The following is a 17,500-nucleotide window of genomic DNA, read 5'->3' as shown; positions in this document are numbered from 1 at the left end:
GGTTTCTCACCCTTGTTCTAGGCCAGTGTTTCCCAACCTTGGGCCTCCAGCTGTTTTCAAACTACAATTCCCATCATCCCTGACCACTGGTCTTGCTAGCTGAGGATTATGGGAGTTGTAGTCCAAAACCAGCTGGGAAACCCTGCCTAGGGAATATGAATAAATGAAGCAACCTCATACTGAATTGGACCATGGGCCCGTCTAGCCCAAGACTGTATACTCTGACGGGCAGTAGCTCTGTTGCAGTCTCAGTCCTATGATCTGAGATCCATTAAAGGAAGATGTCACGGGCTGAAGCTGGAACCTTATGTACATAAAGTATGCGTTCTGCTTCTGGGCTATGCCCCTTCCCTAAGGGAGAATTCAAGTTCACAATCTCATGGGCTGAAACATACTTGAAACTACAAACTGAGTAGTGTTGCATTTAGTCCTGTTCTCAGATATGAATTTGAATTCATCATTCAAGAAGGGGAGGCTTATCACCAATTTAGACTGACTGAAGTCACAAAGGGGCGTGGGGAGAGAATAACTAAAGCATAAAATGAGATTATTCTAACAGCTGTAATTACATAATTACATTGCCATTTGAAATGCATACCCTAACCTCTGCAAGTCCATTTAGAAGGAGTTTTAAATACTCTATCTTTACTGCATTCCAATTTATTGCATTGATGAATGTAAAGATCCCTGCTTTAAGATCCTTCTGTACACTACATGTACATGTGCTGCGCAAGTTTATGAAATTTTAATAATCAATTAAATACCCAAATATCTGTAGGCTTGGATCTTTCCACACTTCTGGAAAGGGAATGTCAAAGGGAAAAGCTTTGAAACAAGTGAGACAAAACTGGTGGGAACTTTGAGAATGAGGTAGAGATATTTTGCCCATTCCTAAGGTAGTCCTGACTTTTTGGCACTAGAGTATATTTTCATAATCTCTGCAGGAACATTATGATAATACAAGCTTGGGATCTCCAATAAATTGTGCAAGGAGGGGAATTACTAGAAAATCCCTCTTCAACAGCAGAATAGAGCACTGCTAAGTTGTACTTACAGTAGTCCTATTGAAATTAATGGACATAACTTAGTCACGTTCATAAATTTCAGTGAATAAGACTTAGTTGACTTACCACCCCTAAGATATAGAACTAGCTTCCTGCTCCCCTAGCCCTGAACTTCAGTAGCCTAGCCTTATAGTAAAATTGCTTTATCATGTGACTACTAAGGTTCAAAGCTGGGTGAGTATAAGCAGCTCACCAAGATCCAAACCTGTGTGGTGTGTATTCATCTCTGCCTCCGTGTAGTATGTATGAGTCAGAAGGAGTCAGCAAGAAGGGTTCAGACAGCAATCCAGGAGGCAAAGACCTGGATGACATATCATGAGTGGTTGATACAAATGGGCAGTGCCATGTACCTGGTCTCCTGACAGCAGAGGCACTGCCACTTACTGGGCAGGAAGTCAGTGTGTGTGGGGGGGGGGGCATCAGTAGAGCCTATCTGTTTCTCTTCACTGACTGCTGCTAGTATGGGTGTCAGGGATCACTGATGATTAGCCCTTGTGGTGAAGCCCAGAACTGCAGCTTTTCGTTGAATTACCTTCCAAGCTCTAAACTAGCTCCACCTACCTGATTGGCCATCTCCTGGGCAGGAAGTAGTGTAAGAGTTCTTCCTGTCTAGGTGGCGGTGTTCCCGAACGAGTGGTTTTCTGTCTAGGTCTTGCTGAACAACTGGTGTGCTTCTGGTCTAGCTCTTTGGTTCTGCCTCTTGGTTCACTCTCTGATCCCGATTGCTCTTTGGCCCTGACTCATGGTTCCCATCTCTGCCGCTCATCGCCCTTAGCAATGGAAGAGTTTGGGGTGGAAACTGAGGCGTGTGTGAGATAAATTAGGACTGGAGAAACTGTTTCTTCCATCCATTTTGTTCATAGGATTTATACTCTGCTTTTCTTTTTTTTTAATATAATTTTTATTAAGTTTATAATATACAAAATCCCACTTCCAAATACATATTTCCATATATCTAGTGGACTCCCCCCATCTTCCGAGCACTGCATTCTCTGTAGATTCAAAACCTCAGCAATTTGTTAACTTATTTTAAACGTAATAATATATCTTCCATTTTATCGTGATATCTGGTCTCTAAACATTTCAGTCCAAATCCATTGATTTTTAGTTTCAACACAATAAAATTATTTCATTACACCACTTCTGTCTTGTTATACCTTATTTTCCAATTCAAAAATTTACCGATGCTGAAGCTGTAATTTCCTAAAAAGGAGCATTTTTTAACATTCATACAACTTATAATGCTTTTTCAAATAGTCCTTAAACTTTTCCCAAACTTCCTCCGTTTCGTCTTCTCCCGAGTCTCGAATTCTGCCAGTCATTTCAGCCAGTTCCATATAGTCCATCAGCTGCGTCTGCCATTCTTCCAATGTGGGTAGATTTTGTGTCTTCCAGTGCTTTGCCATCAAGATCCTTGCTGCTGTAGTAGCGTACATAAAGAAAATTCTATCTTTCTTGGCCACCCTCTGATCTGCCATGCCCAGGAGGAAGGCCTCCGGTTTCTTGGGTAAGGTAAATCTAAGCACCTTTTTTAGTTCATTATGTATCATCTCCCAGAAGGCCTTCACCTTCGGGCAGGTCCACCAGAGGTGTAAGAATGTCCCTTCCTCCTCTTTACATTTCCAACATTTGTTGTCAGACAGGTGATATATCTAGGATTTATACTCTGCTTTTCAAGAAGGCCATCCACAGAGTGGCTTACACATTTATTTTAAAAATACAAATCCAACATCTATAATAAAACATACAGCCAGCAACAACAATAATAAAATCAGAAGTAGCATAAAACAACAACAAGAAACCTCCATTTATAACCCCACATTTAAAGCTGTAGAGAAGAACTAGGTTTTCAAGGCACTCAGATATACAAGAGAAGAGGGGTGCCTGATCTCTAGAAATTGAAGGTAACATCAAGTATTCAGAAACCACTACCGGGCTCTTGGACATTCCAGCTTTGCTGCCCAGCTTAAAGGCATGATCAGAAACCATGCCTTATTCAGTATTAAAAGGAAGGGAAACACGTGACTTGCTAGATACTCTTATTGTTTGGTAACAGCTTTATTGATTTTTTAAAATATTTCTGTATCCCGTGTACAGAGAAACAAGAAATGTAAACAAACCCCATAATAATAACAAATAAAGGAAATGACAATAGATTATCACAATATTGTGTCTACTATTATCAAACTTTTCAGATGCGGTTGGACTTTATCTCTCATATTCTGACATCTGGCCATGCTGGCTGGAGCTGATGGAAGTTGAAGTTCACAATATCTGGAGGGCCACAGGTACCTTTCCTCCCCCGCAGTATGAGAAGACGCAAATTATTCACAGCAAAATGTTGCAGGGCTCCCGGCAGGCTAGAACAGGAATCTGACGTTGCTGTTCAGGGCTCGCAAAAACTTACATCTTTCCAAGCATCTTCCCCTGTCCTCAAGCTGCATTCTGAAGCCTTTGCTTTTGAGGTTTCCAAATCTAGTTGGGCCTGTGATCTAGATATACGTTGAAGAGTTTTCCTGATAAGAAATAAATACATATCCAGCCTTCACAGACTGGATGAAGTTAACTCAATTCAAATATCCCTTTCCTTCGGAGTAATATTCACACAAATCCAGCCTCATAATGTTCTCCTGACGTTATCAACTGTAGCTTCAAATATATCACACCTCCCACAGCCTTCTGGTGGATCCCACAACCTCCAACCTTTCAGAGAATTTGGATGAATTCTGAGCTCAGCTTCAGAGTTATTGCTTGGGCTACAAATGATTCTATCAAATCCCTGACTTTAAAGTAGTCCTGTTAAATTCAGAGAAATTCGTGTGCATTATACAAAATGTGGCTCTTTCAGGTGCTCTAAATTTCCAAAATCACATGCTATCTCACCTCTGACTGGAGTGATCTTAGGCAGGTCACAATGTTAGGCAAGTTCCCAAAAGCTATACAGGTCTACACTCACTCAAGTTCCATTGAACTCAATGAGCTTATGTCTGAACAGATACTTATATGATTGTTCTGCCAGTCCCATCTTTGCACCATGGCATGGGGATGACTTATTTTGCAGGGTTTTCTGTAAGGGAATACTGCAGTAATGGATGTGAAGCACTTCAAACACTCCGAATCTATATAAAAGTGATGCATTATTTCATCTTGCATTTGTGTTTTATGGGCAACACATATTATGGCTAGCGCATTAGTGCTGTTTTCATGTCGGAAAACTTTTTCTGAAGTGTTTGCTTTACTATACTGTTCACTGAAAAAGGCAGATTCAGGTGGGGGAGGTAGGGTGGAGAACTGTCTGGGAAAGGGAGAAAACTTTCATATACTACAACCTTTCCAAAATCTGTCTCAGACTGAATGAGACCATTGGTCCATGTAGCTCAGAACTGTCTGCAACACCCATCTCCAAGCTGGTGTCATCCAGATGTTTTGAACTGCAACTCTCATCAGCCCCAGGTCAGGACAGGCCAATGCTCAGGACAGATGAGAATAGTAGTCTGAAACATCTGGAGGGCATTAGGTTTGGGAATGCTGATCTATACTGGCTAACAGTGATTCTTCGTGATTTCCAGTAGGAGTCTACATGATGTTGGCATACCTCTCAACTGTTCCGGGACACCCCCCTTTTTTTGCACAAGAGTATGGCGGTCATTTTGGGTGCCCTGATCTTGCCCTAAAAAAAGGCTTTTCTCGCTGCTGTGATTTCCTCCTTATTATCCCCTTTCTTGCAAATGGTGATGGGACTGAAGCTGGCAGAGATTGGCTTGCCAAAGGATGCCTAGTGAGTTCATGGCAAAGGTGGGGATATCCTAGTAGCTCAGTCCCTTAGCTACTAGTCTGCACCAGATCTTCAGTAGCTCTGCCAACTCATGAGAACAAACCACTGCATTTTTCAGGGACTGTGTAAGGAAAACGCTTTATAACACATAACAAGATCTGGTCTCAGTTCAGAAAGAACTTAAGACATGTATAAGTCTGTTTCTCAGTGGGATTTCTGCAGTGCTAAAATACTGTCCTGTATGAGCTGGGGTTTGTGTTTTTTAGCTTACCACCAAAATCTACTGTATTTAATTGCATATGGAATTTGGACTTGATCAGCTAAAAATGAAAGAATTCTTAAATCTTTAAGTACAGAGTATTTTCACTGAATCACTTGTGTCACAGTGTTATTTCTGACACTCCAAAAAAATAAAAACGTGAAGGATAACTCATAAAACTAGACCCTCTAGAGAATGTGTGTATGATGCCTCTATCAGAAAAGGTAAAGGACCCCTGGGCGGTTAAGTCCAGTCAAAGGCGACTATGGGATGCAGTGCTCCTCTCACTTCAGGCCGAGGGAGCTTGCATTTGTTCATAGACATCTTTCTGGATCATGTTGCCAACATGACAAAACTGCTTCTGGAGCAGCAGAACATCGTGACGGAAGCCAGAGCGCACGGAAACACCATTTACCTTCCTGCTGCAATGGTACTTATTTATCTACTTGCACTAATCTGCTTTCGAACTGCTAGGTTGGCAGAAGCTGGGACAGAGCAAAGGGAGCTCACCCCGTTGCAGGGATTTGAACTGCCGACCTTCTGATCAGCATGACCAAGAGGCTCAGTGGTTTGGACCACAGCACCACCCTTGTCCCTCTATGACATAAGGCTGGCATATTGGCTTGTAGGCTGTGCAATCTATGGTGACCTTCTCTGGGAATTCACAGGTATTAAACAAAGTACAGGATGTGGCTTCACTACAGCTCCCTGAGTATCTGCATTATGATATTGGAAGCAACTTAAACTGTGGTAGGCGATATTCTCAGAATACTCACATGCACAGGCATGGTAAAATTAACATTGATGGGTCTGCACCAAAGAACATGCTCTGTTAATTTATTCAGTGGCTTAAAACTATACCCAAATAATAATAATAATAATAATAATAATAATAATAATAATAATAATAATGCATATTGGATTGTCTTTTAAATATGCATTCTATAGGATTACATATCCCTTAGTTGGGTGAAGGAATAAAGAGAATCTTTCCCACCCAATTTGACACCTAATGTGAAGTCCCCTGAGATTTATCTCCTGTTTGCACCAAAGTTATTATTATTTTTTTAAACAAAGACTTAAAAGGCTGTGTCTCCTCCACACTCTGGGCCAACTAATCAATAGATGTCCCATATAAGGCATGTTCTGTACTCAATACATATTAGGCTGTTTGCCTTTTTTAATTTTATTTTTTAACACCTCATATCCCACCAAGTTTTCAAAAGAAAGTCAAGGTGACTAACAAACCACCAATAATCACAGAGGTATTGAAATATACACTCAGTCCCCATTCCAACCCTAGTCATAAGATCAAAATATGAGTGTAAAGACAGTCACACCAGAATAAACCAGGAAAAGAAATGAATCAGCCAAATGTCTTTTTAAAGCCCCATGTTTAACTAGCAACCTAGAGGCCCTGTGCCCTTCACTTGGTAAGGAGTTCCACAGGGCGCTGCTCCAACCAAAAAACCATGGTTACCTGCAGTCATTCCTCACAGAGTTGAGGAATCTGGAGCAGGGGGCCTCAACTGATGGCCGGAGCATGCAGGGAAGAACCTACAGAAGAAGGCGGCCCAGGTCTCAAGTCTTTGGGGCTTTAAAGGTTAATGCCACCTGTTGGTATTTTTTATTCTAGCCCAGGGTAAGTAGTGCAGCCACATACCAAGGAGAACAGGACTTCTTAGGAGCCCAATAGTAGGGAGATTCCATCAGAAGGTTCTGCTATCAGCCTATAATGAAGAGCATTATACCAATGGCTCAGCAGTACACCTTTTGAATTTCTGTAGATATAATGTAGTTACCCTGGTAGTTAGGAAGTCACACATGACCCATATGCTGGCTGTGGACGGAGTACCGTTGATGTTTCTTTTTGCTGGATTAAACATTGGGGTCCTGTTGCCAGAATTTAGTTTGAATCTGAAGACATTGGATCCTCTTGATCCATTAGCTACGTTGGGGAGGAAAAATACACCGCATGTGACTGCAAGTAGTCATCACTGTTCTCCCCAACCCAAGTATCAGATTTCTTTCCACATCTGGATTTAGAAAATGAGTGCAGAAGGTAGAATAAGAAAAGAGCACTGACATTGGACAGCTGGAAGCTCTGCAATTTGTCAACATCCTACTGGAAGGCTTAGAAAGCTATATGGTGTGTGCCTTGCCAGTGATTCATAATAGACAATAGGTGCACTGAGATGGGGATAACGTTGATTGAAGACTGTGGGGCAAGACTTTTAGGATATATTTTTTTAAAAATCATGAATTTAGTGTCTTATTTGGAAAGCTTTAGTTCTGCTTGTGCTCCTCTCCTCTCTTTTCAACTGGGAGCTTGCACTGAAAAGCTTGCCATGCATCCCATGCCATTTGAAAGGCACCGGTTATCTGAGTAGATCAATGCAGTTGGATTGAAGGCCAGAATGGTGCAGAAGGAAGAGAGCTGAAGGTGGAAGACTGCAATGCAATGCAGTTCTGTCACTCAGCTGTGAAGCTCGATGCTTTGGGCAAGGCAGGCACCATTTATCAGTGCTTTGTAGGGTAGTTGTGAAGATTCATGGCATGATGTAACTGGTTCATCCAATCCTACACCAAATCTCTAGCAACAGTGAAAGTTGGAAGAGGGCTGGGTGAACTTAAAGAGTTTGCACACTGCAGTGTACACCTCAGCTTTCTACAAGCCAAGCCCAAATGCCACCAGAGTTTGGCCCTGGCTCATTAAAGGTTTGCCCTAGTGCCATCACTCCCAATCACTGCAGCAGCAATGCCTCCCCTTTCCCCCAAGCTTATCTGGCTGTGGCTTCAGAGAGACCTTTCTGTTGGTTTCCATTTCTCCCTACTTGACATCTGGAATGCTGACATAGAGTCTCCCAGGCTAGTCCAGTCTAGGGATAGTTCCAAAATTGTCTTCATCTGAATTCCCTCCAAATTTTGGAGTTCCAAATGAACTGGTTTCAAAGTGGAACCAATGTATAAGGAATTCACTAACTGTTCCTCTTTAGTTTGGCACATGCACTGTGCTGCAGCTTTCAATTACTTCCATTAATTCATGATTTTCTCCCCACACTCCTTAACACACGTGCTCAACTGAAAAATGCAGACTTCACTGTAATTGTACACATAATGGGCAGGGTATAAATAAATAAATAAATAATTGTTGTTGCTGTTGTAATGAAAAATAAGCTGGTTTTTTTGCTTTTTAATTGCAAAATGGTGGGCTAATAAAGACGAGGAAAACCTTCTTGTATCCTGTACACTTGTATGCTTTGGTAAAGGTAAAGGTAAAGGTACCCCTGCCTGTACGGGCCAGTCTTGACAGACTCTGGGGTTGTGCGCCCATCTCACTTAAGAGGCCAGGGGCCAGTGCTGTCCGAAGACACTTCCGGGTCACGTGGCCAGCGTGACATCGCTGCTCTGGCGAGCCAGAGCTGCACACGGAAACGCCGTTTACCTTCCCGCTGGTAAGCGGTCCCTATTTATCTACTTGCACCCGGAGGTGCTTTCGAACTGCTAGGTTGGCAGGCGCTGGGACAGAGCAGCGGGAGCGCACCCCGCAGCAGGGATTCGAACCGCCGACCTTTCGATCGGCAAGTCCTAGGCGCTGAGGCTTTAACCCACAGCGCCACCTGCGTCCCGTATGCTTTGGTAAAGTACCGCAAAAAGCAAACTCAATGCAACTGCACGTGTGCTTGCACCAAGTTGCCTTTGTGAGATCTTTTGCTAAGGTGCAAGAACTCATGAGTGCACCACACACAAAATAATCTTAATGCAATATTATTTATTCATTTTAAATATCCAAAGGGCTATCACATAGAAGGACTTGCTCTTTGTCACCTCGGTGGGCAACTCTGATTTCAATGGAGTTTAGTCATAGGAGAGTAGCTTGTGTTGAACATTTGGGCAAACTTTCTAATAGTAAGAGCTGTTAGACAATGGAACCAATAACCTGGCAGTGTGCGAGGACAGCTCTCTCTCCATTGGAGGTCATCATCCGGAGACTGGATAGCCGTCTGTTGGCAATGCTCCATCTACGAATCTCCCACATTGACCAGAGGCCTTCAGCTTCATGGTTCTGTTATAAACATTTATATATCACTTTTCAGATACCTTTCAAAGGTGCCTCTCAAAGCAGTTTCAGGAAAGTCATACAAAACATATATTTTTTTTAATTAAAAGCCTCTGCCAGGACAGAGGTTAACTTAAGAAGTTAGAGTAAGGAACGGTAACTATTGACCCAATGAAAGAATATAGAATTTCTCGACTTTGCTTAACCCTGGAGCAAATTACATGTCAGTAGCAAATGTTCGAGAAACACAAAAGTGATGCAAGCCAGCCAAGGAGATTGTGGGTTCCTCTTAATTATATTCTCACTCCTCTTTAATTTTCTTCTTCTCTGTACTCTATACTGTTGCGTTAATTGACAGTTCTTCCTTGTTACCCACCAAAACAGTGTCTCCATGAGCTTTCTAGTCCCCCCCTTTTTGCCTTTTACTTTTTGACTGGTTCAATTTCTTGCTATTAATTCACCACAAGGTCCCAGGGTGGGTCACAGAAATCACATAACACATTCCAGAAAACCATTAAATAAAACAAATAATTAACACAGCACGATAATTAGAAGTCAGATAACAAAATCCCACCATAAATCAGCAGCCTCAACACAATATATAATTAGCAAATCAGTAACACAAAACCTAGTGGTTTCAAAGTCCTGTGCAAAAAAAGGTGTATCTTCAGCTGCTGCCAGAAAAACACAACCATGGTGCAAGATGCTCCTCTGGAAGTAGATAGTTCTAGGGGTAAGGGGCCAGCACCAAGAAGACTCTCTCCCTTGCATCCATCCCTTGTACCTCAGCTGCAGTTGGGTCAACAAAGAGGGCCTCTCCTGAAGCTCTTAAGGCACATGTACTACTACTACTACTACTACTACTACTACTAATTTATTTATACCCCACCCATCTGGCTGGGCTTCCCTAGCCACTCTGGGCAGCTTCCAACAAAACACTAAAATACAATAACCTATTAAACATTAAAAGCTTCCTTAAACAGGGCTGCCTTCAGATGTCTTCTAAAAGTTCTTGCTCTTCCTCTATTCCAATTCTTTATCCATATTTGCTTTTTCTGGAACCTTAAGTCCTCTTCAATTTTGTGCTTCCATGGGATGAAAGGGAGCGTAGATTTCTCAGAAGGAAAAGTATGTCGTCACGTTTTCCGTATGTATTTATTTTGAACTGCTTATTGCTCTTCATATTTATGCTAAACCATATTAAGAAAACTCCCAAAAGAAGTCCAAAGTGTGTGTGTGAATAAAATAAACCAATCCAGCAGACCACACAAAGATCTGTGGACAACCGTAAACAATATCAACATTTTGGAAATGCCTGGGCAAACAGAAAAGCTTTGAGTGGGCATCAAGACTCAAAATGGCCGCCTTACTTCATGAGGCAGAGCATTCTACAGAGCAGGTGCCATAATGCTACAAGCTCTACTTCAAGCAGCAATTAAGTAAATCTGTGGACCCTGCAATACCATTGGGGCAGGGATCTGATTTTTCTCAGTGAACAAATGAGTCTGCAGGAGAGAAAGTGCTTTCTTAGGCACCATTATGCCAATACTCATCTGCCCTGTGTGAGGCATTTTCCATGCCACTTATCTGTGTGTTTACTTTTCAGGTTCCAAAGAAGCGATAACCAGACAAAATGGTAGAAATGCTCTCCTCTTTGGTCCCATCCACCCTGCTGACAGGTCTCAGCTTCACTCTGTTGGGATGGCAGGAAAATGGCCAGGAGCTTCACCAGAAAGACTCAGTCGGGGCAAGAAGGTGTTTCAGAGTGCGTGTCCATCAGTTTCCTACTATAACATCCCTTTTAAACCAAGCATGCCCGTAGTTGGGCTGGTATCAAATTCGCATTTACAAGAAGTGCAAACATAAATACAGGGCTTATTTCAAAACACCCACAAAAATAATCTAAACCTTAATAATTCTCTTTTAGCATACACTGCTTGATGCACTCAGTGTGAATTTGCACAATAAACACCCTTGCAAACTATCTATAGTGGCTTGGAAGTCTCTCCAATTTGCATAAATATACCTCAAATATTTATAGATCACTAGATATAAATGTGCATTTAAAGATGACGACCAAAGTGCATTACAACAGAAAAAAGCTCTTACACATCTTCCAATTAATTCAAATAATTGCACGTTGGCTTATTAAATTACACATTAGATAGATAAAATACGGCTTACCGTCAGTTGTGAGCACTAAAACACTTTTAGAGAGAAGTGCTCCTGCCAAGTAGCCGGTAATAGCAAGGGTGGAGTTGAAATGCTGCTTTAAGATCATGGGACAGCCAATATTAGAGTGGATCTTATGGACACAGACGCTTTAAAACAATTTTTCTACCACTGTCAAATATTTCAGCTTGCCTTCCAACGTCTGAAAAGCTACAATACTCTGCACAGAAGAAGTCTGGGGTGATGGCACAGTTGACAAGCCCAATCAGCCAACTTCTCCCACGGACTACTTGGTGGCCCCAAAGATTTTGTGACAGTATATTTTCCCACATATAGATATAGTGCAGCTCTAGAGATCTGACTCCACACAATTTGTCCAAACACTGGAATTTTAAGGCTTTCAAAATGTGAAATATATTGGCAATGATGCAAGATTCAGTTTAAACAGGAGCAGACCATGGATGGGATGGAAAGAGACCGTGAAAGAGTATGGAAAGTGTTTCTGCTGGCACGTGGTGTAATGGGAATGCAGGAGACCTTTGTGTTGTGAGGAGTAAGTGTTATACAGCAACTGCTCCTTTTGCGCCCACACCTTTCCTTGGAGTGGGGGTCTGGGTGAGAGAGAAGCCACTGCTGTACAGCAGTTAGCCAGCCACATTTCTTGTGTTCAGGCACCTGCTGATAAAGTGGCTAATACGTTATCTATCACTTTGTCATGGGAAGCTCTTGGCAGGGCTTCAAGGTCAGCCACCTGTTAAAGGAGTGCTGGTGTCTAGTCACATAGTCTCTGAGAAGGTTTATGTTTGTAAGATATAAAAGGGGCTTGGGAACTCTCCTCCATTAACCTCAGCATAGACCAAGACCATGGAAGGTGCTACATACTGACGATTACAGGAGTCGCATTCAGTGCCGGATTTACGTATAAGCTAAATAAGCTATAGCTTTAGGGCTCTACTCTCTTGAGGGCACCCAAAAAATTTAAAGGGGGAAAACTGGATGTACATTTCCAAAATATAAGATAAAAAGCAAATAAAACCTACATACAGCAATAGTTGTAGTGTTGTGTAGGCTCTAGTGTTGTGTAGGCTCCTATGATGTAAGTAATGGGCCTGCTAGCCTGCTCCCTAAAATCTCACTGTTTTGCTCATTTCTCTATCAATTACTTTGATAAAATACATATTGTGTTATGTGCAAATGGCTTTAGATACCTATTAGGCCCATAAATTACCAGATGGCATATATTCAACACAAAAAACAGCGACAATTTGTTGTTGACAAAGGACAGCTGGACATATAAAGGGCCCCGTTACCTTCAGTAGCTTTGTTGTAAATCTGGCCCTGGTCGCATTACATGAGGGGGTTCCCAGAAACTGAAGTTATGCAAGATGTCTCCTTTTTTGCTTTGCTCTTGGTTCCTTGTTTTCCTCTCTCAAATCTGTTTATTAAGCAACACATCCTATGCACTCTTTGCCTTGTTGGAATCCAAAAAGAACATTTGATATTGGCAGAACAAATATGGAAGTGATTGCCCCGTTTTCTCTAGCTACCATAGTCTCTTGAACCAAATCAAATCGACTGTGTTTGGAAAAGGTCTCTTGATGCCGAGGAGCAGCTTTTGTGTGAGCGCGATAGAGATGGCAATGCTGGACATGGTCCTTAGGATTCAGCCCTGTATTGCTGGACAAAGGGCTCATCCACACTTCTGGCTGCCCTGCCACTTTCCTCTGGGAAAACCCACTTTTGACTGCTGAACAGAGCAAACTTTAATCAGGTTTTCTCTGGATTGACGTTTGCTATGATTCAGCACTAAAAAGTGGGTTTTCCTGGTGAAAGCAGTGGGGCCAAGGCAAGTCTGCTGGGATCTACGCTTTCTAGTTATGGGACAAGCAACAGTGTGGACGAGCCCAAAGTGGTACAACTGTCGATTTAGCACAACTAAATCTTAGATGACTAAAAATTCAGCACAAACTTGCAATTTATTATACCTATGGGGCCCATTCAATACACCATGTGAGTGAGTCCATTTTGTGAGTCCACAGGAACCTTGGGCAGATAGCCTCCCTTCTGCTCCTCACTCCTTCCCTTATGCGCCCAGCTCACAATCCTTGTCTCTGGCAAACCACAGTTGATCGTTTTTTCTTACCAAGTAAACTATGGCTTACGTAACTGAATTGAACATTGATTCAGGTGCTAGGCTTGCCTCTCCCTGACATTGAAAAAAAATATTATAGCACTTTATGCATGTTTATGCATTTCATTCTTCTTCCTCTCATAAAAAAAAATTCACAAAAATGCATGATATGGTGTGTTTTTTAAAGTAATTGCTACAAACCAATCCAGAATTTGGGGAAATTGGCCTATTACAAAGAACCTCCCAACAGTTCCTTCTGTAATAAATCTTCTGCATTCATACTCTACCATGTAGAAAACCTGAATGATATTTTTTTAAGAGCTCATATTGGAACACTGGTACTTGTGATCTGTTTACAAAGCAGTAAAACTGCCTCTGCCATTCACAGCAGTACATTTGTATGCATCCTAAGGCCACAATCCAGTCCAGATTGAGGCACACTTAAACTCATTGAAATCAATGGACTTATTCATCCACTCATTCATTCATTCACTTACTCACTCACTCATGTGTCTCAGCCATAGCTCCCAAAATGGTTAGGAATCAGTCAGGACAAAATATTAATGGAAAATAAATCAACAATAAATATAAATGGGTTTGTGTGCGGGTGAAAAAAGGCAAGCATCATCTCCGCACACCTAAGATTATACTCAGCCATACTCAGAGTAGAGCCATTTCAATATTTACTAAGTTAGATCCATCGATTTAATGGGTCTATTCCTAAGAGGGCTCCTGTTTTGGATTGTGGCCTAAGGAAACTAGTATCCTATCACATATAATTTTGTACATCCCCGTCAAAAGCAAGAATTGCCTCATTTCTCCAGCTGCTTATTCATTTCCCCCATGTGATTCGAAATAACACTACACACACACACACACACAAACACCCTATTGCTAGTTCTTTTTATAGAACTCTTTCTAAATGAAAGTGCTGCCGCCAAGCATAAGTCAAAGAGAAGTTGTAAGAGCAGCAATGTACTTTCCCCCACCCTCAGGTTGGTACCACTTTAAAGCTTTTATATGCCCACAGATGCTAGTGGAGGGTAAATCTAGCCTTGCTTGAAAAGCAGTGATTAAAGTTTTTAAGCAGCACAAAGATTTTATACAGAGTGGTATCATATTCGAGACCAATTAAATGTCATCTTAAGTACTTAACTGAAGCATTTTTATGTGTTTGGAATCAGTTAAGTGGAAGGTGCCAAATTAAACTTGCATTTAAATTTTGTCACAGAGTTAATCTCAGGAGATTATATACCATATTTCAGGAATGATTTCAGAAAGCTTTCAGTAAGTCCCTGTTAAGTTTGCTTAAGGAGGCACAGAAACTTCTGTAAAGAAAGAAAACAGAAGGACAATTCTCTAGGTCCTTCTTTCATCCAAGAGCGAGTTAAGTGTTGATAACTAGACAAGTACTGTAATTACATCCTAAGTAATGCAGGTGGCATCACATTAGGGAAGTCTTGGCCAAGTGACTCACGATAAGGACATTAGCGTTTACCATTTTTCCTTCAGAGCCAAAAAAAAAAGGGGGGGGGAGAAACATAGAAAGAGGCTGGGGTGGGAAGGGGGAATAGTTTGGTGGTGTTGGTGTTTTTAAACACTTTGAATTTGCAATGTGTTAATCCTGGTATTGTAAGAGAAGCTTCATTCAAAACAATGCCATCTTATAAATTTCTGAGATTTCTAGTCTTTTTAATAACATTTTTACGGTATGCAAGTATTTTACAAGTCCTGTCTTATCACAACCATGTTGGAAGCATGGCATTAAGCTAAGAGACAATAATTTGTCCAGTCTTATCCAGTGAATTCTATGGCAAACGAGCTATTTCTGCATTCACCTACATCCAGTCCCAATGCTGACAGAAATACGTTTACATGGATAAGTTTCTTTCCCCAAGTCCTGGACTAAAATCTACATTGTTCTTCTAAATCTTCCATACAGTTGTACACAAGATTGGATACTGCCATAATTTAATTAACTTCTCAGTATGGAAAGTATGTTTATTCTGTTACTTCCAGTAGGCTAAATAAGTATGCACAGTTTAGAAACTTTGAAAAGAGTGTGAGTGTGTGTCTCTGTGTGAATCTTCCTATATTCTCATGTCAAAGGGACTTGTGGTAAGCAGTCTAGTGTAGTGCATAATGCTCTCAACCAGTCAGATTTCAGAAGTAAAACAAGGCAGAGTAGTTTTGCCAGATTCAATATGAAACTTTACTCTGTATAGTTTATTATTGTATACAAGAGAGTATTTCATTGGGGACAACTACTGTACTCCCATTTCTGTGTTGAAATGGTAGAAGACACTATCATATACTGCTATATACAATTATTTGATATACCAGCCCTGTTTTTGTTGAACCAGGCAAAGCTGTGGGCATTTGGCATTGAAATTACCTTCTGCAAGGTTGCTTCATGCTTTGCTATAGTTAGGGACATTCATGTAGGGCTTGAAGCTTCCATATGGCCAGTGCACTTTACGATGAGTTGTGTAGCAGCAGGACCAATCTTCCTTTTCCTCCTATCCTGAGTCTGCCTTACACCCAATATGTGAACGGAAACAGAGGTGTCCTTTGAAAATCTGCACTTCTAATTTTGCAATGAAGAAGAAGAAGAAGAAGAAGAAGAAGAAGAAGAAGAAGAAGAAGAAGAAGAAGAAGAAGAGCTGTGTAGACATCACAGACAAGGTCAATTACGTATAGTAGGGTTTGTTAAGAATTCCTTGAGGAATCATTATTGCATGGGATCTGAAACAAAGGACTGTTCTTCTCCCCATCATTAAAAGATACCCCTGCCCATAAGATATATAAACCCGGTTATTTTTTTCTCTCTCTCTCATTTTAAATGTCATGTAAGCAGTGTGAACCTTGCTGTTGCATATGATGCCAATTCCCTGTCTGTTAACTTTGTTTGGGTAGCATAGCCTCAATTACAAACTGAAATATTTGTCAAAATGAAGCATGTGGAAAATTTATATTTAAGTACAGGAGAAGTATGTATAATTTATCTCAAACAGAAGGAGTAGAGCTCTTTCTTCAGTCTATACACATAAGGTTAAGAGCTTCATATGCATACTTGTTACGGCTTTCATGAATCATAAACCTCACTCTGGCTTCTTGGGGATAAATTATTTCACTCCACTTATTATATATTCTTTGGATAAAAGATACAACTGCACGTGTTTAGATTTGTGAAGCCAAGGACAAAATTGTATTTGTGTGTCTGTATCTCCATCGAGCTCATAGTGCTTGAATATGGTACTTTGCTTAACAATAACCTCACTCTCAGTTTGAAAATCCCTGTTTCCAAAATGAGAGACATTTCCAAACAAACTGAGTAGCATTTCCAAACAAACAGAGGTTTGAAATCTTAACTACGGGCTTCATGTCTGGCCACAGAGCCCCTCCAGAGGTGGAAAGTCCCATTTCATTAGCAGGGCCCCTACTGGCAAGACAGGTTAGTTGAATCCCACCCAGAATTTTTTAAGGTGGCATTCAACTAAGTTTTACTCAGAGCAGAGCTATGGAAATTAACAGTTCAAACATAGTCCTGTTCCTTAATTTCAGTGGATCTACGCTGAGTAAAATATGGTTGTATACCACCCTGATATGCTTCTCACTGATATGCTTTCATTATCAGTTGACTTCATTTAACTTTAAGAATGTCCTCATATGGCTAAATCCGATTGATCTTGAAGCATTGTGACACTGCTTTGAGGATTGTTGGTTTTTGTTTTTTTAAATCAAGTAGTGTATAAATTTCATTTAACAACAACAACAACAACACTGTGTGCTCCCTGATTTGGTGGATCATTCATCCAAGCAGCATTATCTCTTCATTTTCAATTGTCGTCATTTGCCCATCATGATGTCAATATGTAGCCAAGTCTGTTTGACTGCATAGCATCATCATAACATCCATCACTTCTTGCCCAGAGAAAGACAAATCAGGTGAAATTGTGCTGAAGAAGCAGCAACCAAAGGGGGAAGAAATCAAATGAAGGTGGATATTTGCACAAATTGACCCCAATAAGACCACTAC

Source organism: Podarcis melisellensis (assembly GCF_964234715.1).
Source record: "Podarcis melisellensis genome assembly, chromosome: 1".
NCBI lineage: Eukaryota > Metazoa > Chordata > Lepidosauria > Squamata > Lacertidae > Podarcis > Podarcis melisellensis.
This window is presented reverse-complemented; position numbering follows the sequence as displayed.